The sequence below is a fragment of the Megalopta genalis genome, chromosome 7 (assembly GCF_051020955.1).
Source record: "Megalopta genalis isolate 19385.01 chromosome 7, iyMegGena1_principal, whole genome shotgun sequence".
In the NCBI taxonomy this organism is placed as follows: Eukaryota; Metazoa; Arthropoda; class Insecta; order Hymenoptera; family Halictidae; genus Megalopta; species Megalopta genalis.
Window position 1 is genome coordinate 14,558,253 of NC_135019.1, and position 26,287 is coordinate 14,584,539.

Below are 26,287 nucleotides of genomic sequence, written 5' to 3' on the forward strand. Positions count from 1 at the left end.
TTTCAGCGGAAAAGATTACACGTTAATGAATGACCGAGCATTAATAATTTCGTACACGTTATCAATGCTATCATTAAGCGCTGAATATTTCAAAAAAACTTCCACCCTTCTAGATTTTTGCATCCGTTCGTCGGAGTACGTTCAGCAATTTTCCATGTCGTCAAAATCTTCTACATTCTCGCGACTTGCGCGCCTTTAAAATACATATAAATCGTAATGGCTTTTAACGTAACATTTAATTAAAATGTTAATCATTATTGCTTCGCGCGTTTCTCGAGTACTGCCTACCAGCAACTCCGGCACATTTTTGGAGCGGAGCGCCTGAGAAAAAAGACGTCTTATTTTCAGCCGAAAAGATTACACGTCAATGAATGCCCGAGCATTAATAATTTCATTCACGTTATCAATGCTATCATTAGGCGCTGAATATTTCAAAAAAACTTCCAGCCTTCTAGATTCTTGCATCCGTTCGTCGGAGTACGTTCAGCAATTTTCCATGTCGTCAAAATCTTCTACATTCTCGCGACTTGCGCGCCTTTAAAATACATATAAATAGTAATGGCTTTTAACGTAACATTTAATTAAAATGTTAATCATTATTGCTTCGCGCGTTTCTCGAGTACTGCCTACCAGCAACTCCGGCACATTTTTGGAGCGGAGCGCCTGAGATAAAGGAAGTCATATTTTGAGCGGAAAAGATTACACGTCCTTGCGAACGCATTTGATTTTATTTATTTTAGAAATATACATTTTCCTATTGTAAATAGAAGATCAATTTTAAATTTTGTAATTCACCATGGTGCGATATCTTCGGTAACATCTCCCATGTGCATTCTGTGTTTACTTGGACGAGTGTCACAGTATTCACTTTGCCAAATAGAGTTACTAGATATTTCTTTCAAGTTTAGAACTTTTTCTGCGTAATCGTTGGTTTCTTTTATAATTTCATTTACCAATTCGTCCGTGAAAAATAATTTAAAATATTGTATCGGCTGTTCAATGTTTGTAGGAACTTGTGGTCCAATGACCTGTGGCAATACACTAAAAAGGTATTCTACCCGGAATATGTAATTCTTCCATAACATCGCGCCGTTCATCCAAGTCTTGTAACGAATCTTCGCTTTTACTTTCAATAATTCTCATACTTCGTCTCTTTGGTAGTATAATTTCGCTACTACTACTCGAAGTGTCAGAATCATAACCAGCATTGTCTTTTAACTGTTCAAAATCAAATACGTCTTCGGTATCACTCGGCTCTAAATTCTCATCGTAATATTTATTTTTCTCCATGTTGCTAACCATTGAAAACGTCAAAAAATGGTTTAGTCGTAATGGTACAGACTCAGCACGTTTTAACTACGGATAACAATTGCTAACGCCGACGATAACGTATGCTAAAAACATTTCGCTCCGCAGCGGAGCCTTCGGAGTTACTGAACAAATGACAAATGTCTCCGTAGGGGAACCAACGGAACGCTAAGGGTTAATCTTATAAGGAATAATGTTTATTTGAGATATGAAATATTTCTACGTAGATAGCAACCGTATTTCTGTACGTCCTTCGAAGATCGTAACTCGGCTAGCTTCTCAAACTGGACCAAACGCCGTATGTTTTTTCGAGCAGTTCAAGAGGAGTTGAAAGTGGCTGGCAAGTATGCAAGTACCTAACGGTAAACCCGCAGTTTAAGCTTCAAATGGTTGAAGAAGAAGGAAGAATCGCGCCAGTTTAAGGGCTAATAAAAAGGTGCAGCAGGAAACCCGAGGACCCATTGCATGACGATTCGTCGCGGAAAGAGCAACAACGACGAAAGAAAGAGAGAGAGAGAGAGACCGTTTGCGTTGCGACTAGTAAGTAGTAAGTAGTAAGATCAGGAAATGGCGTAAGTGGATGCGCGCATTAACGGCTCGCAAGCTCGGGCAAGTCGATGGATAATTTATCGTGCGTGGTATACTTCAATCGAACACGGCAACGTGTCGCGCCGCGTCGCGTTCCGCCGTGGCACCGATGCATTCGCATACGTATTCGTATCGAAACGGTCGTTAGGATCGGTTACGTTTATTGCTTCCTCCTTAGCCCGGGAATTATTTTATTCGGCAATTATTTAGTCCGCGGCGGGCATGCCTGTAGCCGATTTCCCAGCCGCGTTGTTATTTCTAAAGGCGCGGCGCGCAAAGTCATCGGCGCGACATCATTGATTTCCTCGTAAATTACCGGAAGCGAGCGCCGAGAGGATCGCGTGCTAGAATGTTTACGCGGCGTGTTATTTACGACGGTTCGAGCGTTTTATGCATTTCATACAATATTATCCGGCTCTTTGCGTCATTCCCGCGTCGTCGCGGCGACTGCACTGTTCGGACCCGTTGCACGCCGTTTGAACTGTAGCCTGTAATGCAATCGTTACCGGGCCCATTTACTTTTATCGCTTCCTCCTTCATTAGAATTTACAGATTCCTCGGCGCGATTCGAACAGCGCGTTGCTGAAATCGAGAGGCACAATCGATTTTCCAGATGATCGTTGTAAACCATGCGACGCGGTAGAAATCGTCCTGTTCGAATAACTTCCGGCTTCGCGGAAGTTGCCGGCTCTGCGAGCACATAATTTTGCGAAATTAAAGGAATTTCGATAGAAGTATATTTCCTGATCGAAGGAAGATCTGACAGATGCAGCCTTCATTTTGCATTGTTCGAAATTCATGCATATTCTCCACGTATTTTGCGCATGCTGCAGATTTCTTGCTATATCTATCATATTTCTAGCATGTGTTTAACGTAATTAGTGTACTTTTCTTGCGGTTTTCAGCATATTCTTGCACAGGATTCATTTCGAAATTAAAGGTCCATCGTTGTAGACTACAACTATGTACTGTGTTACGACGATCTGTCATCTATTTTTGGAACGACCGATTCCTGCTCGTGCGCAATAAGTGTATCGCGATGAAATAGTTCGTACAACAATTCGTAGTTCACGCAACTCTTAAAAAGTACTGTAAAACTGCGAAACGTATACCCGACCGTCCAGTGAAATGATTAGCGTGACAGATAATGAGACAATTTCCATCCATTAGCGCAATCTTGCTGGTCCGTCGAGTTTCTGCACGGTTTCTTCTTTTCAATCAATTAGCAATAACATCGACGTTACACGTAATATCAATCGCTCTCTCGATTAATCGGGAAAAGGGAAGAAAAGCGCAGAGTCTTCTATTTTTACGGCAGCGTTATCTAGCTTCCTATGCAAGGCGCCATTTCCAGCCAGATAAAAGCACTTTTCCATTGGCCGCTGTCATCGCACTTTCACCGACGACAAATTTCGCCCGCGCAGGCAGGAAGTCGTCGTCTGATAATCCATTTATCAAGGCGATACTTATTTTTGCAGGTGCTGCCCGCTGCAACACATCCGCCGAGCCCCGAGCCCCCTGCCTGCTCGAAGCATAGAAACGCTGCTCGCGACACTGTGCTCCGCCACATCTGGGTAAACCCTGTTATCAATGGGATATCAATGTGTACAGTCCGCGCCGCGATGCTCTCTACATTCTACATTCTACATTCTACATTCTACATCGTACGGTCCGTACATGGAAACGTTCGCGTTTCTCCCGTCGACTTGACGAAACGATTTATTACATTCGTTTGTGTGCTTGAAACCGATTAAGCGACGCCGTGGCCGCGAATAATTTATGCGAATGCCTCTAATCTGTACTTCTTTCTCGTTCCATGAAACGTTGGACATTAGCCGATCCTGAATGATAGAGTCTAGTTAAACTGCTTCTACACCATGTTTCGCGTGCCTTCATAATTCTCGCCGCGATACCTGACACGTGTTTACACGTGTCACTTTTTTTCGTTAATTAGCTATGCAAGAGTCATGGGTGTCCGGACTCTTTACAATAATTTGTTGCATTTGCTGTAGGGAAAAATCTGTTTCTTATTGGCCGTGTTGCCTGGCGCCGCGCCGCCCGCGTAGATATCGTCGTAGCCGGCCGAGGTAAAGTGACAGATCGCAAGGCGACGGTTCCTAATTATACGTTATGCTTATCCTTATTAACGATAAACGTGAAAGGTTGCACGTTCATTTCTGAATCGGTTGACGGATCGGGTTAACATTTTCGACGCGGCCGGATAATGTATCAGACGAACGTATGCGCCGGGCTGTCAAGCACATCAAAGTCTTGGCACGTTCCTCGGACATACTTGCACGTTAGTTCCTGAAATAATTTCAATCGATAAATCACGCGCCATTTATGATATCGCATTGTCGAAATATAGATAGAAGGAAGTCTCGAACGTTTTTCAATATCTAATAGAAGGAAATTAATGAATTTGCACACCGAGAAATTCGTCGGATTTAACGAACGAATTTAACTCTGTATGAACGTTTCTGTAAAAAAAGAAAAATACAATTGAGATTTCATAATATTTTCGAAGCTATCGATTATCGGAGATCACGAAACTTTGATGGAAAACTGGATCTTTCCTCGAAGGCAACGTTCTCGCGGCCAACGCAATTAACACGTCGAATGCCACGCCGGTTTTACAGAAATTGCCCGTGGCGCCACGATGAATTTTCTTTTATGTGATACATATAATGTTGAAATACTATCTGCAATAGATAAGTTACTGTGTATAACCATGTTTGACATGTTAATTGCGACAGGGGCCACTGTTTGAATTAACGATGGTAATAATACAAAATTTTAGATATTGACATTTGTATTAAATTATATATATATTTTATATAGTATATATTATTATTATATTATATTATATTATATTATATTATATTATATTATATTATATTATATTATATTATATTATATTATATTATATTATATTATATTATATTATATTATATTATATTATATTATATTATATTATATTATATTATATTATATTATATTATATTATATTATATTATATTATATTATATTATATTATATTATATTATATTATATCATATTATATTATATTATATTATATTATATTATATTATATTATATCATATTATATTATATTATATTATTATATTATTATTATTATATATATATTTCTATCAATTTGGGCGTGCCGGTCACCGGTGACCCCCGTGGCGTTCAACGTGTTAAAAAGGAGGCAGCGAATCGATCAACTTCAAGTGTTATTTGTATATTTAAAAAAAAAGTGTCCTGGGGTAGTTCGAGTTACGCTTAAAACGATTCGATAAAGAATCGTTTATCTCCTGCGAAGGAAACATCGGTCGACGCGACCGATCGGCTGTTGCAGCTCGTTATATTATGCATCAGTCTATTGATAGTTATACACGCTCTTCTGGCGACACCTCCAGGCACTAATTATCAGCCGACAAGTTGCGGATTTTTCTAGTCGGCGTACCCTCGCGCGTAACACCACGATAACACGATTATGCGGCGGATCTTCAACGGAATTAAGCGAGGCATATCGGATGTCGTGTTCATGCACGCGAGCATGTTAACGGAGAGGTGCACAGCACGCGCAGGTCCTTGTAATGCGGTTGAGGACATCACGTGTGAGTGTGTGACACGTGGATCTCGGGATCTTGGGAACAGCTGATCCTATTCACGACGCTGTCCTCGCTTCGTTTCCAACAAAAAATCAAGGAAAGATTCGTTGCAGCGTCATCCGTTATATTTGCCAATGGAGCGCGTGTGTACGACGAAAGATCGCACGCTACGTACGATTTTATAGAACTGTTCTCAATTCAAGCGTTCTTTATTTACAGAAATATTAATATTACAATATCCATTGATTCAGAATAATTATAGATCAAACTACCGTGATTGTATCGGGGTCCCGAACGAAGCAGAAAACTTGATCGTTACGAACAGAACGTACTACAAAAATGTTGATTGCAAGACGTGCAAAACGGAATAAAAGATAACGTCCTTATCCTAAATTGTCTTGCATAGCGCTATTTGAAGTGGCCGATATATAAAACTGCTTTGCATTTTAATGGCGATTATCATACCTATAAATTATTCGTTTTCTTTCCACATCTGACAAACAAACGACCTTCCCGATCTTTTCTCGTTCAAGTCGTTTCAGTCCACATCAATTATGCGCATATTTATAGTACACCGCTAACGACACAAACGTGCTAAATTCAAAATGCCAGCCTGCGAATCGCCAGCATCCTTTTATTCGATGAACAACCATATTCAAGCTTTACCATATCGGTGGTTCCAGTTCGTGGTTCGTACGCGCCCAGTCCGTTTCCAGAATCGTTTTCCATAATTAGCGACTCTTCTGTGCCGTTCTCGCTGTCAGGTACGCGGGCTCGTAGGGGAAAAGAAGCTGGCTCGTTCCCGACAGTTCGGTGTCCCTCCATTCTTTCTCGGCGGCGTGAAAACCGCGATGCGGCGGGAAACGGCGCGACGCGACGCGACACGACGCGACGCGGCGTACCTTCAATTAGGAGGCTGCTATTCAACGTTTGTCCCTTTCGCGGCGGCACCGATAAGTGGCAGAATACTCGGCTAACGAACGCACAATGTCGGCCAATTATGTTCCGCGGTAGTGCAAATTTGCATCGCTAATCCCACGCACAAAGAATGACGGACTCGTTGCGCCTGCCACGGCACGGCAGACGGCATCCTCTCGGCCGCGGCCGCGTCCGCGACCGCTGCCGCGGCCGGCCTCGGCTTCCCAGCGATTTTAACGAACATTGTACCGGTAATACACCGCGCGAGGTATGCCATAATGGAAAGATTACACTCGAATACAGATTGTAACTATTCATCCCGATTGAATTACAGTCGTAAGCTGACTTCTTTGAAAGGTGGCCAGCGTTTTTAAGCAGTACCTCAATGCCCGAGCATTAATAATTTCGTACACGTTATCAATGCTATCATTAGGCGCTGGATATTTCGAAAAAACTTCCATCCTTCTAGATTCTTGCATCCGTTCGTCGGAGTACGTTCAGCAATTTTACATGTCGTCAAAATGTTCTACATTCTCGCGACTTACGCGCGTTTAAAATACATAGAAGTCGTAATGGCTTTTAACGTAACATTTATAATTTAAATGTTAAACCTTTATTGCTTCGCACGTTTCTCGAGTACTGCCTACCAGCAACTCCGGCACATTTTTGGAGCGGAGCGCCTGAGAAAAAAGACGTCTTATTTTCAGCCGAAAAGATTATACGTCAATGAATGCCCGAGCATTAATAATTTCGTTCACGTTATCAATGCTATCATTAGGCGCTGAATATTGCAAAAAAACTTCCACCCTTCTAGATTCTTGCATCCGTTCGTCGGAGTACGTTCAGCAATTTTACATGTCGTCAAAATGTTCTACATTCTCGCGACTTACGCGCGTTTAAAATACATAGAAATCGTAATGGCTTTTAACGTAACATTTAATTAAAATGTTAATCCTTATTGCTTCGCGCGATTCTCGAATACTGCCTACCAGCAACTCCGGCACATTTTTAGAGCGGAGCGCCTGAGATAAAGGAAGTCTTATTTTGAGCGAAAAAGATTACACGTCCTTGCGAACGCATTTGATTTTATTTATTTTAGAAATATACATTTTCCTATTGTAAATAGAAGATCAATTTTAAATTTTGTAATTCACCATGGTGCGATATCTTTGGTAACAATCTCCCATGTGCATTCTGGGTTTACTTGGACAAGTGTCGCAGTATTCACTTTGCCAAATAGAGTTACCAGATATTTCTTTCAAGTTTAGAACATTTTCTGCGTAATTGTTGGTTTCCTTTATAATTTCATTTACCAATTCGTCCGTGAAAAATAATTTAAAATATTGTATCGGCTGTTCAATGTTTGTAGGAACTTGTGGTCCAATGACCTGTGGCAATACACTAAAAGGTATTCTATCTGGAATATGTAATTCTTCCGTAACATCGCGCCATTCATCGAAGTCTTGCAACGAATCTTCGCTTTCACTTTCAATAATTCTCATTCTTCGCCTCTTTGGTAGTATAATTTCGCTACTACTACTCGAAGTGTCAGAATCATAACCAGCATTGTCTTCCGCAATGTCTTTTAACTGTTCAAAATCAAATACGTCTTCGGTATCACTCGGCTCTAAATTCTCATCGTAATATTTATTTTTCTCCATGTTGCTAATCATAGAAAAGGTCAAAAAATGGTTTAATCGTAATGGTACAGACTTAGCACGTTTTAACTACAGATAAGAATTGCTAACGCCGACGATAACGTATGCTAAAAACATTTGGCTCCGCAGCGGAGCCTTCGGAGTTACTGAACAAATGACAAATGTTTCCGTAGCGGAGCCTTCGGAGCGCTAAGGGTTAATAGTAAATTAAAAAAAAATAAATTAATTCAAATGTTACACCGTAGTAGTATTTTATGTTACGTGGTTCCACCGTATTTGTAAATCGGCGGCAGATTTTATAGGCTGGCGAGAAAAATGGAAGAATCGAACGTAGAACAGTAAAAATATTTCAGGTATAAAAAGATGTTAATTGAACGATTAAAAAGTGGGAACAATTTTTATTATACAGCTTTAGCATGGGTTTCGGATCGTGTCTTTAATAGTTTCGAAAATGTTGATCGACGCAAGAACGAGGCGATACACCTCCGATCGAGAAGGGAGCAGAGATAATGATACCGCGGCGGAAGGTTTCTTCTGGCTGGCCGAGCAGACATCCTGATGCATTTCGCGGAGAACAGACAAGCGGCATTGTCTTTCTCGGCGTGACAGGGGTCACTTAGCATAAAACAACATTGTTTGATCGTATTTAGCATATCCAGCGCGGTAGCCTGTCTAGTCGGTATATATACTACTCGTGTAACGCACGCTCGACGTGCTCGTACTCTTTCCTCCCGTTGACATCACAATAATGATATTAATTATGCCCGCGGCAACGAATGAATGGCTGGAAGCACGGTCCGGCGGCGTTTTATCGTTTCGGACGGCTCGGACGTTACGGGGTGTCGCGGAGTGGTCTCGATCGTGGAATTGTTCATTTGCTAAAATTCATTCCTCGTATCGATGATTGTCCGATTTATGTTGCTCTCGAAATGTTCGTCGTTTCTGGACACGATCGAGTTAAAGAAGTTGATTAAAAACTACGATTAGAAGTACAAAAGTACCATTATTCATAGGAAAAATTAATTATTTCTTTCTGTGACTTTGGAGGATATATTTAATGTTATGCGTTTCTTAACTGAAAAGTTATTGAGATTCGATCATGAATATGGAATTATTGTAAAAAGTAATACTCAATGTCCTAAAGAGAATCGTCCAAGTTTCCTATAATTCATTTAGGAGTTTAGAGTTGCAGATGACGGAGTTTTTCTATCGGACATCTTTCATTTACGTTTGTTATCCAATATACCAATTTAAAGCGTAAACGTGTCACGTTTTCGTATAACTTACAATTATCAGTGTAATGATGCAATAGAAAAGGCCAAGTACTTATCCCCGAAAGTTCAGTGAAATCCATGGGAAAAAAATGCTCGACGAGAACGTAATGGGACCGGAGATGTCGCATGATAATATATCGATAGGTGTTCATGGCTAACGAGGTACCTGGATCACGGGTAGAGCGTGCCAATCGATTCGACACGCACTCGAGATCTTGGGGCGCCGAATAATCGCCTTCCATCCTCGCTGACGACAACTTAACAAGACGACAAAGAGCACTATGTTGCTGTGCTGTTTGTCCATGGTAACCCATTTTTATGTGACCCGCATTTATCATAATTTCCTCGCCAGTTTTTACCGTTCGATAATTTATTACAGTGCAGTATGGATTGGTTATATTTGGAACAGGAACTTGATTTTATACGATAAATCAACTTGTTGTGTTCCATTTTAGTGCCGTAGCAAGCGTCCGACATGCTTTTGTTAATAAAATGTAGAAGCGTTGCTTTGTGCCAGGGTATAAATGAAAAATACGTGTAATACTATGATCGAAAAATCGCTCGTTACTTTTACAATGCGTGTACGAGGACGTATAAAAATATCTGGCTAGCGAAGTAAAATACTATCGCGTTTTTACCAACTTTTTGCACTGTGAATTACCTTTTTATATTCCCTGTAATCTTTTAATTATATTTAACAATTGTTTGTTGAATCTATCGAGCACCATGATGTACTTAATCATGCATCCTATTTCTTAGAACACATTTGAATCTTTGATTTCATTAAAAAAGAAAAAAAAATAAGTAAAAACATTTAACATTACATTTAAGAATATTCTTCATTATTGTCCCGAGATACCAGCGAACGTGAAAAAGCTACAGACAAATGTATAAAGCGATGTTGTCGATTAAACTTAAGATTCCAGGTCAATGGAGTTGCGAAGAGAATGCAATTTGCATAGTGTATAAAATGTTCTACGTAAACTAAACCGCAGACTTCTGCGTAGCCTTGGACGGGAAAAATACTTTGCGAAACCGGATGGTGTGTTTTCTATTAGCGTGGTATCGTCAAAGTGTTCTAGATCACAGTAAGTTAGACTTCGGTGTTACCATGGGAAACACCGACAGCGATAGCAGAATTTGCGCCGGTGAAACTCAAGATACGAACGAATCGTGATAGAATAAGCCGCGGAAGGAACAGGAAGGTAAAAGAACAAGAGGAAGGCATTAATTGTGCTCCGAGAATTTGTTGCATCGTTAAAGTATCCGCCATTGTCACGAACCGGCAATGAATCACGCAGTGGTCGTAGCATTGTCAAGTGCAGCTATAGTAATTTATCGCGTTGCTGTTAATCCTGTCCACGGTGTCTTTTAACGTCTTCGATTTAAAGTTCCCAAAGATAAATCGTAAAGGAGTCTGATTACAAAGTGCTTTAGAGGTGTCACACAGACATTGCATTTCAACTGGCCAGTTATTAATCTGCGAGTTGCTCAACGATATCCCGTAATAATTCTTTCGTGATTTATAAGAACGAGAAGCGTATCCTTTGTAGAAGTGAAAGCTGCGATATTGAAAAATTTCAGTAAATCTTGCAGCATTGTCAATTCAATATTGACATATTATGGTATACATTTGTATACACCATGGTATATAATAGTGACTCCGCATTAATATTCGGACACGATATTGTTAATTATTGCTTCTTTTTATTGTTTATGATAGTATTATTGAATCAATTGTTTTCTCATATAATAAAGCACTTCTTAAGGTAAGTAGAAACATAAATTTTGTTTATTTATTGCACATGTTCTTTTGTATAATAAGCGATAAACAAGATCGTGACAAAATTTAACGTCGCAAAAATATTCGGACAGCGAATGAATTACATTAATTTTATATAAAATGAAAATCTTTTTAATCATGTTATCATAATATTAATATTTTGTCGGTTGACCCTTTTGTTTTATTACTTCGTGTAATCGCTTGGGCATGTTGCAGATGATTTTATTTAAATAATCCGGCGAAATCCGTTTCCATTCGTCTAACAAACGTTGTTTTATCTCTGTTGTTGTCTTTGTAGGTGTTGTACGTATTTTGCGGTCCAATTGATCCCATAAATTTTCAATTGGATTTAAATCGGGCGATCGAGGAGTAGGATGCAGTACTTTTGGACAATTGTATAATAAATATTCCTGTACAATTCTGGCCTTGTGTTTAGGATCATTGTCCTGATAAAACTTAGAACTGTATGTACACCCATATTTGTAGCACTTGTAATTAAATTTAAAAAAAAGATGTCCAAATACTTCATTTTGTCCATAATACCATCGATAAAAACTAGTTTACCTACACCTACAGACGAGATACAATCCCACACTATTACACTCCTACCACCGTGTTACACTGTCAATTTGCAAAAGAATATTTTTACAAAGGCAACTGGTGGTGGAATGGTGTAATATTTTCGGATGAAAGCAAATTTAATCTTTACGGATCCGACAGTCGAAAAATGGTGTGGTGTAAAGTAAATACACAATTAAACATTTCAAATTTAAGACCGACAGTGAAACACGGTGGTAGGAGTGTAATAGTGTGGGGTTGTATCTCGTCTGTAGGTGTAGGTAAACTAGTTTTTTTTTTGTTAATATAGAAATTTTCTGCTCCACGTGCAAAATAAATATGAAAACGAGATATTATATAAATATCGTTACAGAAAATAATTCTAAATATGGTAAATTATCTTCAGTTGTCTCTCAACTTGTAAACAGAAATGGACAATTTGGAAAGAGGAGGGACACGATTATTCGAGCCTCGCGATTTGTTTTTATAGTTGTTGACATTAGGCAATTACAAAAACGAGTCGCGCGACTCGAATAACTGTATCTCCTTTTCCCAAATTGTTTACAAGTTGATGGCCAGTTGAAGAAAATTTACTGTACGGTGACACGGTAAATATTACAAACATACTGTAATATTAGAAACTTTTAAATAATGATCCTATAACTAAAGAATATTTAATCTTTTCACCATCACAATATCTATAATGTTATGCAAATATATACGTTATTGCATTTAGGAGAATCTAAAGAATTAAATTCTGCAAACGGTATTTATAAAATTTTTACAGATAAAACTCCAAAAATTAATTTTTAGCGAAGAAAGCAGTTCTAGATTTGTCTATAGTACGTAAAAATTAATCGATAGCAAGTAATCATTATTATTATTATTTTCAAATATTTGTTAGCAATAGATACATCTCGAAATTTCTTGTTGTCATAAAATGCAAGAATCAATTTCAGATATCCAGAAAATTCCCAATAAAACAGCCGCAGCTTACGGCATTTTTTGTCAATGGTCGTCTTGTCGAATTCCTTAGTGTATTTGTATCGCCGTTGCCAGAAGTACAGGTTCGAGTGTGTCAAAGTTGAAGTACCCAGCGTCGAAAGTGCCATTTCAACAACTTAGTCCCTCGTTGTATAAAACAGACCACCGCATGGTTTTACTGTACTTGAGGGAACGTACGCGAGGAAAGACGAAACTCACCCTCTTCCCAGTCGATCGTTGCCAGAAGTGTCTCGGCATTCTTGCTCGATTCTCTCCTATATTTTTCTTACTTTGGTTTATCATCTCTTTCCAGGCTTCCTCCGTTTACATTTGTTTCAAAGCTTGAAGAATCGCGACGCATCGCGGCTTCTTGTATTTTCTAGCGATTCCATGTCTGAATTTCCGACTCGCTCGGCCATAAATTTCCGATGGACAAGAGGTGTGAGTGCGAGCTTCTTCGCAGGCTGAATTATGAGGTCTAGCCCCCCGACCACCGTTCCTTTATTCTTCGATCTCCTTTGAAGAATCGTCGAAACTCCGTCGGTATTGTTGGCCACGGCTGGGGAATAGAAGACAGTTGTTTTCTTTCGCCTTACCTTTTTCAATCTCAGCGACCTTGCGACTGGCACATTCCATTTAAATTCGAGAATGCTACGGGCCGGAGGATCGCCGAAACACGGCTTCCACGAAGCAGGTGCTATAAAGTTTCTCCGAATTAATAGACTATTTCGGTTTCACATTTTTCGTGCGTAAAATATTCCAACCGGTAGTTTCCTCATTGGAAATATTGCTGTTTCATAACGTTATAGACGGACTGTTTAATTATTAATTCGTGACCTTTGCAGCATTTAAATATAGACAGCATTTTACCAATAAAACGACCACTTAATTCGGTAAAATGAATTTTCAAATATATCGAATGTGAGAGAAAATCATTTCTGTCTGAAACAGGATTTAAATAGTACAAACATTTCAGATTTTAAATAGACCAGGGTACAACAGCGTCGGTAGGAACAGATGGATCCAGATCTAGATTTACCTGAATTATTAATAGATCAGTGTTTATCCCGTCCCATCTCGCGTTCACCGTTTAGAAGTTTAGAACCTCGCTGAAACGCATCTATTAAACATTGACGACCATGTTCATTTATAGAAAACATAGCTCCAAAATGCAGCAACTCTAAATATTCAATTCGCACAGAAAAGTGTATCATCGAATAATTTACAAAATAATTTTAACGTCACCAACGTCTTAATATGATGTGTCCATTATTTAAATGTTACCATTTTCATTCAGTAAAAGACGCGAGTAACTTCGTACACGATACATTCCGCGAACTAATAACACCAACAACAACAACCTTCTCTTTTTGTTTAACACCGCAAGCACCGCACTCGTAAATAAGAAGAGAAGCAAAGGGCCTTTCGTGCTGCCTGTTGCTTAGAAAAACGACAATTTTCAGACGACGGCCGATATCACTCCCAGGACAAATGGCGTTTTATGCACTCAACGGCGTACAATATAAAGCACGCGGCTCGAGTTGCTCGTGCTAGCCAAAGGATCCTATATATTTAGTACGACGGACGTTTTACAGCTTTTGCGGTATTGTGCTTACGAGCGGGTAATACGCAAGACGTGCGTCCCCCCATGTTATAATGATCCTACCCGTCGCGTCGTGCCGATCAGCTTTCCGGTTCGTTCCCTTCAGTTTAGACTTCGAGAAGCAACCCTTGAAAAGTGACCTTTCCGATCAACCCCACGTGCACACGTCACAACGAGGTCTTTGTAAAACAGCCATGACTTCCTGGCTCGAGGACTCGAGGACCACACAACGCAGCTGTCAACTTTTCGAAACAAACGTCCCTCGTGATCGAGGGTCGAGATTTCTTCTTAATAGAAATCTCATTCGCGCAGAGAACTGTTGGTACAGCAATTCCCTTATGAGCATTATTAACCGATCATTGGAATTGCATTGTTTAACCCTTAGCGCTCCGTTGGCTCCGCTATGGAGACATCCGTCATTTGTTCCGTAAATCCGAAGGCTCTGCTGCGGATCCTAATGTTTTTAGCATGATTACACTGAGGATGCTATGTTTTTGTCGACGTTGGCAATTGTTATTTGTAGTGAAAACGTGCTTAGCGTGTGTACCATCACGATTAAAACATTTTTTGCCCATTTTTATACTTAGCAACATAAAATGAACAAAATCAAACGCTTTCGCAAGGACGTGTAATCTTTCCCGCTCAAAATAAGACTTCCTTTATCACAGGCGCTTTGCTCCAATTAATTATCAATTGAGCCGATTCCAGTGAAGATTAACAATAAAAAAAATTCCGGCAATCTCACGCAAAAGATATTTTTGTTTCGATAATTCCGTATCCAAACAGAATTCAACAGACGATTCGGAATGCTAATTTTATAATAAATCGCGTCAAACACGATATGAGGGATATATTTATTTAAGAATTGTGAAGAATATCATTAATAGTAAATTTACCCATTTCGATGAGGATGCATTTGCTGCTTGGAAATTTCGGTCACAATTCACGATGTCGATGCACCGATCTCGAACAATGTTAAGTAGATACCATTACGATCAAAACATTTTTTGCCCATTTTTATACTTAGCAACATAAAATGAATAAAATCAAACGCTTTCGCAAGGACGTGTAATCTTTTCCGCTCAAAATAAGACTTCTTTTATTTCAGGCGCTTTGCTCCAAAAATGTGCCGGAGTTGCTGGGAATGATATTTTTCAGAAAAACGCTGTTCAACTTTATTTTAGAACGTCCAAAGAATATTTACTAATTTTTAATTTAATTTAGTTACTAATCGAGCCGATTCCAGTGAAGATTAACAATAAAATAATTCCGGCAATCTCACGCAAAAGATATTTTTGTTTCGATAATTCCGTATCCAAACAGAATTCAACAGACGATTCGCAATGCTAATTTTATAATAAATCGCGTCAAAGAACATGAGGGATATATTTATTTAAGAATTGTGAAGAATATCATTAATAGTAAATTTACCCATTTCGATGAGGATGCATTTGCTGCTTGGAAATTTCGGTCACAATTCACGATGTCGATGCACCGACCTCGCACAATGTTGAGTAGATACCATTACGATTAAAACATTTTTTGCCCATTTTTATACTTAGCAACATAAAATGAATAAAATCAAACGCTTTCGCAAGGACGTGTAATCTTTTCCGCTCAAAATAAGACTTCCTTTATTTCAGGCGCTTTGCTCCAAAAATGTGTCGGAGTTGCTGGTAATGATATTTTTCAGAAAAACGCTGTTCAACTTTATTTTAGAACGTTCGAAGAATATTTACTAATTTTTAATTTAATTTAATTATCAATTGAGCCGATTCCAGTGAAGATTAACAATAAAAAAATTCCGGCAATCTCACGCAAAAGATATTTTTGTTTCGATAATTCCGTATCCAAACAGAATTCAACAGACGATTCGCAATGCTAATTTTATAATAAATAGCGTCAAAGAACATGAGGGATATATTTATTTAAGAATTGTGAAGAATATCATTAATAGTAAATTTACCCGTTTCGATGAGGATGCATTTGCTGCTTGGAAATTTCGGTCACAATTCACGATGTCGATGCACCGACCTCGCACAATGTTAAGTAGATACCATTACGATTAAAACATTTTTTGCCCATTTTTATACTTAGTAACATAAAATGAATAAAATCAAACGCTTTCGCAAGGACGTGTAATCTTTTCCGCTCAAAATAAGACTTCCTTTATCCCAGACGCTTTGCTCCAAAAATGTGTCGGAGTTGCTGGTAGGTAGTACTCGAGAAACGCGTGGAGCGCTAAAGGTTAATACCGTGCTTTAAATGTTTATAATTAGTTAGGATCGTTTCTGAATTTTTGTTACGCTAAGTAGCTATGAAACTGTACACTTACATAATTGTTTGCCGGATCGGACTCACGTTAGTACTGATGATGCTTCAGGTAAATATTAAATCGTTAATCAAACAAAGCCAAATCCACAATATCGTTACTATCAATTTTTCTTTTATTTTAACAGATTTTCAACGCAAAATTTGCGTTGCTCCTAATCAAATACCCTGTATATTCTTGAAACGCGATCCCTGCAGTTTCCCCTGTGCTCTATGACGTAGGTTTTCTTAAATATTGTACCAGCTGTTTGGCAGGGTGCCTAGATAGCCGCGGTGGTGAAACCATCTAAAATGTCCTTAATGGATACGTTATCGAGAGGGCAGGCTGTCCAATAAACCTTCACATACATATTAGGATCAGACAGGAAAAATATTTTCCGACGTATTTACCGACGTTTCAACCCGTGGCATTATCAAAAAAAGAGCATGTCTCCGGTTTCCTAGCTGTTATCTTCTTTAGGGACACGTTGCAGGAAAATGAACGACGCATGGCGAAAGTAGAAGCTTCGAGCGTTAAAATCAATCGAGGTTCATCGTCTCTTACGAAATTACAACGGTTTAACACTCGGGTATGTATTATTTCATTTTCTAGTTTCTGACAATTAATTAAAATGTTCACGTGCCCGATGAAGCTCTGTGGACGAATTAGCGTGTCTAAATGGAGTATCTACAAAAAATATGTCCCAGAAAATCGTCAAATAAAATTATAAATGATCCCAAGCATACTTTTGTCACAAAGGTCCGTTGTTCGAGCGTCGAACAATTCGTCGAAAATGCGGAATTTCGTTCACGGTCACTTTGTGGAGCCACTGTTGGCGAGAACGTTTACCGGTAACATTGTCGTTCACCGCGATCGGTGGTCCATCGTAGGTTACAGCCGTTTTTGATAGGTGAGTCACCGTTTGACGAGAAGTCTCAAACGCGGTTTCACGAGGCGAAACGCGCCGAACCGCTCCGATCAATTTATCGCGCCGGGGAGTCTATTTTTCAGCGGGGTTTATTAATTCCGGCGCGGAAAACAATAGAACGAAATCAGCCGGCCACGGCGACAGGAGAGCAGAGGTGAACAATACCACGGGGACTAGGGTCGTCGACGAGGAGAATGTGGCAGCCAGGACACTTTGTCACGCAGAAATTATCTGCGGGAACACGATGGCGCCGTTTAGAAGAGGCATGCCCGCCGCTGTTTCTCTATGCGCGTCGTGCCGGAAATAATTTATCGGCCGGCCCGTCAATAAATAATTCGTAGCCGGGACGGTCGCGCGCGTCTTAGCGCTCGCTGCGCCGGGGTGTGGTGTGACTCCGTGTGACGCACTGTCACGACACCCGACGAACGACGAACGACGTCCGACACCCGGCGACCCGACAACAAAACCATATTAAAATGCACGCCGATGCCTCTCTCCTACCCAGGGACGTGCCCTTTCGTCGTGCTTTCCTTCATTCACGTTCCTGGGAACCGATCCTAGAAAGGTGGAGGAATCCTCCGGAGGGTTGCTTTGTCCCTCGAGAAAATTGTTCCGGGAAAAGCAAAACAACCGGAGAAGAACATTTCGAACACCGACCCGGGCAGGGTAGATTCTCGTTTGATGCAGTATTTCTTTGGAAATACTTCAGATGCGATAACATATTTCGCGCCATTTTTCTCATAAAAGCAGAAAATCCACACTCTTAGTTAATTATTAGTAAACTTCTCTATCATCGAGATCACGGTAAAAATCGATTAAAATTGTTGAATAGCCTTGGTTGGCCGGTGTTTTGGTTATCTGCCCCGCCATTTTTGGCTGCAGGAAGAGAGAAGATTCTTGAAGCGATTGGTATCTTTTCGGAGCCGAAGACAGCCCTGCAGGCAGATTGAAGTCGCCGGGACGAAAAACCGTGTGACACGCACCGGCCAGACGCTGGCGCACCTTTAAACACAGCCCGGAAGATAAAGAAAAGAGAAAAAACATAAAGGCGAGTATCCCTCGTCTTGCGAGGAGAACGAAATGGGCGTCTTCTATGCGTCGACACAAGTAGAGTCACATGTGGGTGGCAGCCAAGCGATTTATACCGTACAATGGCTTTGTACATATTGCGAAAAGCCCTTGTATCTATTTTATAATCCGCATAAATCTATACCATACATGATAATACTGTTGGTGGGATCTTCGGCAGTTGCGTTTTCGAACGGCAGAAATTACCCTATACATTTAACGTTCAACCCCCTACAGTTTCTCTCACTCCTTTCGCTATAAAATCTGTTGGATCTCTCTTAAGAAATTCTTGCCGTAGCACGATATTTCATCTAAAGAGGCAATTCTTTGGAAATGACTTCATTTTCTGAGATCGGAACGGAACGGTACGATTAAACAGTATATCCAAAAATTTCAATCGAATCAATTCTTCCTCTCTCGACTATTTTTACTATAATTCTGTAAATATTCTACAATAATTTCATCGAAACTCTTCATAATATTAGAAACTTCAATTAAATACGGAGTCTGAAGGGAACCTAAAAATGTAAGGAACTATGATTAATAGTAAACTAACTAATATATATATATATTCTGGAACTTTCCTGGAACCATAGTGAAACTTTTCTGGAAGTTTCTTGGAACTTTTCAGAAACCTTTCTGTAACTTCTGGACAAATCCATTGAAAATGCAAGATTTAGATTCAAATCCATGCGAAATACTCGATTTAGTTCGAAATGTAGAAAATCTGGATCTGCTGGATCTCTTGGAACTTCTGCAATTTTTCTGTAACTTCAGGAAACTTTCTGGATCTTTTCTGGAACTTCTGGAACTTCTGGAACCTTTCTGAAACTTTTCTGGAACTTCTCTGGAACTTCTGGAACTTCTGGAACTTTTGAATCTTCTGGAACTTTTCTGGAACTTCTGGAACTTTTCTGGAACCTCTGGAACTTTTTCTGGAACTTTTCTGGAACTTCTGGAACTTTTCTGGAACCTCTGGAACTTTTTCTGGAACTTTTCTGGAACTTCTGGAACTTTTCTGGAAAATTTTATAACGTCTCCAAAATGACAGAATTTTGTTAAGTTCCTGATCCGTACATTTAAAGTATTTTAGTAAATATTATATCATATTGGTAGATTCGTCCAAGTGTCAACTACTATCTTATGAAACACGGTATGATTTCTATGTTAAGACATACAGGGTGTTACGTCTAACTGAGAACAGTGAAATATCTCGAGATAGATCGAAGCTACGAAAACAATGTTTATACAAAAAGTGTTCAGTATAAAGAGATATTTTAGGTAGTATCAATAATTTTTTTATTGACATAATGGTGAATAATATTTCAAGAACAAGTTGATTTTTTAAAATAGGACCATTCATTCTTTTAGTCATATTACAATATCTGGTTTCAATGCGAATACGATGTTGTATCATTTCTTTCAAATAATCATAAATTAGAAGCAATTAAATTAGCAACACCGGGAGGGATATACATATACATGTTAAGACGTGTATCTGATTGACCAGAAACGACGCAATATTTGTACACAATTATTCTGATCTAAATCGATTTTTGAAGATTTCGGAGAAGTATCGAATACTCGAAAAATCGAAATGCGTCGCTGCAGTCGCACGTGGATTAAACTAACCGTAGAAACGAACCGTAGATAAATCTACCGTAGCCGTATCGATGAGAAAAATGACAAGTCGAATTACCGGTATCCACAAATCATTCTTTGCACGCTATATTATTTGATTCGGATATTCAGCGATTCAGCGGCACTCGAATGTATAAATCATTGCGCGTTATCTCGAGGCAAATACAGAGATAACAGTGGGAGTCTCGAGTCTCAGGATCTCCCGAAAACTAATCGTGCGGATTAAATACGTCGTATTTCTCTTGTCTCTTTAATGACGTGCCTAGTTTCATAAGCGTTTCTTTTCGAGCCGCAGCCTGTTCGCGATGCATGACGCCGCGCCGCTCTGTGAGAAAACGCGCCGCGAAAGAGGAATAAAGATGCATCGTAAACAGTATCCTGCCGAGACCGGAGAAAAGATACGCGATTTCGTCGTGTGCGTTTTTATCTGGCGTTTGTCCCATCACCGAAATATATATCGAGTCCTCCCATAAAAGGGAGCCTTTTTAACAGACTACCGTAATGGTCGGCCACTTCCAAAAACCATTTTTCCAAGTCGTCCGCGCGTTCTCTCGAAAACTCTTATCACGTTAGTCATCCGTAACGTTGAAACTACTCGGAAATCGGCGCATCGATTCGGCTCAATATTTCGTACATTTTTATTGTTTATTGTTACGAACGTCACGAACACACCAGGAAGAGGACGTTAGGTTCAGAGAGACGAATATTGTCATTTATAACTTATTTCTTTTAACTCTTCCTTTCCGTTTCGTCTCGCTACGATCTTGTCGTAGATAACAGAGAATAGATAGTTCAACTTTTTAGCTGACTTACGATAGCATAATGTGAACATACTGTCGCTACTAAAAAAAAAAATCTCTCGACAGCTTTGAAAAATCGAAAACAACAAGCTTGAAGCGAACAACCCATGGATCTCGACATCCATCGTTTCGAATAAAAAGACCTTCACCGTAGCACATATTTGCATCAGCAAAAGGAACGAAGACGTTAAGGCGAACAAGATAAAAGAAAACACCCTATAGACTCTAGGAGAACAGCGGAGATAGTATCTTGCATCGTCCGATACATATGCGCGCAACGAAGAGAACAGATCCCAATAAAAACATCGGCTGTATCTTCCTAAAAAAAATGACGCTCTCGCCGGTGTCGCATCCCCTACATAAAAATCTTTTCCGACGGCGAAACGTACAGAAAAGTGCCGCGACTTTTGCAGCTTTTTTCCCCCTCACAAAATTGGAGTTCTTCGAAACCCAACGAACCATCGCGTCGCGCATTCTTTCGAGGGCAACGCAGCCAGCTCATTAACCCATTTCAAAATGGCTGGAGAAAAGTCTGGACGACGATCGGGGGAACGCCGTAAATGCTTTATCGCCTCGTTTCGTGGAACTCCTTACTAGGGTTAGCAGCCCGACGACAGAAAATGTATTCCAGGTTCCCTGCATCCCTTTCGCTGCATATCGCGCTCCGTATTTCTATTTCTGGATGTTCTCTAAATCTTTCCGAAAGGAGAGACCGGGGTCAAGTCGGAATCTCGAGAGCGAAACACTCTCCGTCACGGTTCTCGGGCTAACGATTCATCGAACGATGATAAATATTTAACAAAGTCATTTATCGGCGGCGAAGATTATTAATAGGATCAGAACCGTCATCTTCTTGTGTTGGAGAATTATGCCTGCTACCAATTTGCTTGGTTCCATTGCATTCATAGTCGCTTAACCCCTTGACTACATTCGACGACTGAGACTCGCCATGCACTTTTTAAACTTATTTTATGAGTGACGAGGCAAATTCGTCGTTCAAACTTCTAATTACTATGTATATTACATCGCTCATATAAATAAATTCTCACACAACATCTACTGCCTTTATACAGGGTGTCCCAAAAATGTCTCGCAATCCGGAAATGGCGGGTTCCTCGGATCATATGAAGCAACTTCTTCCTTTACAAACATTTTCTCCGAGGCACCGTTAACGAGTTATTAACGAAAAACAGTGACCAATAAGAATCGAGTACGGCTGACGCGAGGCGGCCGAGCCAACCAGCACACGAAGCCCAGTTCCGCTCATTGGCTCGGTCGCCTCGCGCCAGCTGAGCTGGGATTCGACCGCTCGACCGCTGGCGCCGTTGGCTCGGCCGACCCGCGCCAGCTGAGTTGAGATTCGACCGCTCGACCGCTAGCGCCGTTGGCTCGGCCACCTCGCGGCAGATGATCTCGCCTCTCATTGGTCACTGTTTTTCGTTAATAACTCGTTAACGGTACCTCGGAGAAAATGTTTGTAAAGGAAGAAGTTGCTTCAAATGACCCGAGGAACCCGCCACTTTCGGATTGCGAGACATTTCTGGGACACCCTGTATTTGTATTATGGAAAGACAGTAATTACGAGAAACATTCAAAAACGGTGTAATAATTTTGAACAATCGATAAACCCTTCCGCAGTAATATATTCTACGAAATTGAACTATCTTCTAACAGATCTCGAGTCGAATAGAAGAAACGACTCTGCAAATGTTTTGTAGAATTATCGGTAAAGTTCATTGCTCGTCGCAGCCCATCTCGCCTCTCATTGGTCACTGTTTTTCGTTAATAACTCGTTAACGGTGCCTCGAAGAAAATTTTTGTAAAGGAAAAAGTTGCCTCAAATGATCCGAGGAACCCGCCACTTTCGGATTGCGAGACATTTCTGGGACACCCTGTATACTAATTCCGCGCATCAGCAAATTAAATCCGTTCCAAATACAAGAATTTGTTCAAATAAATCTGTACCAACAGCGGCTAATCAAAATGATAAATAATTTATATTTATTTTGTTGCAAAAGTTTAAGTGTCCGTAATAGAGAAGTAGAACTGTATTTCGATTTGAAAGCCGTGAACAACATTCGCAATTAGTATCTATAAGTGTACAAAGTCTCAATACAATCGCCGATTCCAAGGCTTATCACTGAATTTTTAGAGAACGCTGAGTAGAAGGCAGAAACTTGACACAGCCTAAGCCCAGCGTAGCTCAGCTTAGGTGGATCTTCGCTCGCGTGCATTCGCATTCAGACAAGACGTGTTCCGTCCAAATTACTCCCGTTGCCAGAGAACATGCATTGTAGCCCGGGACGGGGGTCCGTTGGCCGTGGGTCTCGGGGCCCCGTCAAACGTCTTGTCTTCTGGCATGGTCCGTTCTCTTCCGTCTCTTCAGTCTCCGCGCTGCCACGGACATGCCGCACTGTTTACGTTCTTCCTAGAGCCGCGTTTCTTTCGCAGTGGCTTGTAGTCGTTTTCCTCATAACGCGCGCGGGCAGCGGAACGATCGGTGATTTCCATCCGAGAAAATGTTCCCTCGATGGCATCGAACCGGTTTAACGATGTTTTCCATGCGGTAGTTAACGTCTTCCCTTCATAGCCAGCCTCTTTTGCTTATGCACACGTCCGCATACCTGTGCAACATTTATGCGCGCTGCACGCTCGACGTCTCGTCCTGTCCCGTCCGTTTCGCTCGTGTCGCGCGCGCGGACATTTAGAGAAGTGACCGGTCGACCAGCACGCTAGCAAAACTAGGTAGCCTTGAGGGTCTCTGTTTTCTGCCAGCGAATTCTATCCGGGCATCTGCATGCCAACGACGCGAGAAGCGTTCTCCGCGCGGACCGAAGCGGAGCGGACCGGAGCGGAGCGGAGCCGAGCCGAGCGGTGCCGAGTACCTTCGCACTTTTATTTCGCAGAGAACCACCGACGTGTGTCATCGATTTGCATAGTCACCGCCGCGATACGCTGGCCAGGCCCCTGTTGATGTAACCTTGTTTCCAGTCCCGCGGCAACCCGAGTTTCGACACGCGAGACCGATTGCGATCAGGTGCAGGGACCTGTCGAAGCGGCCTCCGAACGCTTTTTCGACATCGGCTGGGATAGTCATCGATTCCCATGTTAACGGGAAACGTTTCTGGCTCGGGTTGCTTTTGGAGATGCGTTTCAAGGAGCCGGAGATCAGCAGGAGGACTCGGAGCCATTCGATGCTATCGCGAGTGTCCTTTTTAGTGGGAGATTGGTATCCTTGAGTTTGATCTTGCTACGATTCAGAAACAAGATCGTACTATTGTACTGGGAATTGGATGAGCTGAATGCAACGGATTTGTAGGTGGACGTCTCCGCAGAGTCGAATTTTATCGTCGATCGAAATAAATCGAAACGTCGGAATAGACTTTTCGCGACTGACACAGAAAAATTTGCAATGCAAACGGATTCGTGTAAATTACGTAAGCCACCCAACGGTTAGCCGTGATCGCATCTTGCGTAAGAATGGCTCGAATGATTTAGTTATTGTGTTCGCGGAGGCGCGCTTACGGTCCGTGATACTCTATTTTAAGAGGAAATAGGTACACATGTTCCTGATCTTTTTCGCGGTGCGCGTCCTTCCAGCCTATACATATATTCCCAAGGTGATCGGATGAAAACAATTGTCTGCAACAGCCGGCCGAAGCCGTATGTCAAGTACAAATTTCCTGATCCTCGCGTAACGATGAAACGAGCTTGCTTGTGTAAGAAATGTTTTTCGATCAATTACATAACTCTGCCGATTTTCGTATCGCGGCTTAACCGGTCGTCGACTGTTTCGCCGTCGACGTCAGCCCTCGTATTATCAATTATCGTCTCAAGATAAGCTCAACTGCAATACAGTGGTATTGTAATGCATACATCTTTTGTTTATGCTGATAAAGTGTCGGCGATAAGCGTAATGTGTTGCGGTGTTTGCAGTCTGCATAATCACCCCTGATGCGCCGCACATCGTTATAGAACCGAATAACAACACAGTATTACGTTAAATAGGCGCGTATAGAAAACATGATTTACACTCTAATGTGTTTTTATTGTTATCTACGTGCTCGTCGTTGATTCTAAACAACTGCCCACCGATATTCGATATCGCGCTATCGAACTTACGTCGACGAATGCTTGCGACCCGAATGTGTGTATAACACTTCCTGCACCTTTCATTTGCTAATCAGTCTTAACCAGCTTTATTGTGCACCGATAGTAGTGTCAAGTGTCAATGGGAGGAATAAACGCGAAAGGAATCGTTTTACCGCAGGATCGGCCGAAGCCGGATCCTCTTGGCCTTAAACTAGAAGACGAAAGGGAGTATCCAACCTATCGAACGATGAATAAGGCACTTTTGCTCGAGCACATACCACTATTGAACATCTAACATTGTAGAAACTCGATGCGTCAGCCTGCGGAGATGAATTGTACATTCTGAAAGAACGGAGAAATGGTTCAAGCATGTGGAGCGGCAGCCCTTTGGTTCCAATGGGACTGTAACCCGAACCTATACGAGATCAAATGTTTCCCCGATCTTAGAATTTCTTGTCTTGTATTTCAAGTATGATTTACGACAGTTCACGAATTTCTTCAAACATTAAAATTGTGTTATCTTAGACGTACACGTCGGATATTTCGTCAACATTTGTGTTCGCTTATGTTTGTTTCGATTGAACGCGAAGAAGCTGTTCAAACTATGATTTTATCGAAATAAAAATTCGATGAATTATGTCCAAATAAAAATTCTATGAATTATATCCAAATAAAAAAATTCTATAAATTATATCCAAATAAAAATTCTATGAACGATATCCAAATAAAAAATTCTATAAATTATATCTAAATAAAAATTCTGTGAATGATGTCCAAATATAAAAATTCCAGAAATTATATCCAATTAAAAAAATTCTATAAATTATATCCAAATAAAAATTCTATGAACGATATCCAAATAAAAAGTTCTATAAATTATCTCTAAATAAAAATTCTGTGAATGATATCCAAATATAAAAATTCCAGAAATTATATCCAAATAAAAAATTCTATGAATTATATCCAAATAAAAATTCTATGAACGATATCCAAATAAAAAAGTTCTATAAATTATATCCAAATAAAAATTCTATGAATGATATCCAAATAAAAAAATTCCAGAAATTATATCCAAATAAAAAATTCTATGAATGATATTCAAATAAAAAAATTCTATAAATTATATCGAATAAAAATTTCTATGAATTATATCCAA

The 26,287-nt window shown here is 40.4% G+C and overlaps 1 protein-coding gene across 1 annotated transcript in view; it reads right to left on the reverse strand.

Annotated features, from left to right (window-relative positions):
- Nucleotides 1-1,343: 1,343 nt before the first annotated feature.
- Nucleotides 1,344-26,287, reverse strand: part of LOC143259832 (uncharacterized) — a 35,650-nt gene continuing 10,706 nt past the window's right edge. The window contains exon 2 of the mRNA XM_076523548.1: nucleotides 1,344-4,203. The gene's annotated coding sequence lies outside the window, so the exon portion shown is untranslated. The remainder of the gene's footprint in view (nucleotides 4,204-26,287) is intronic.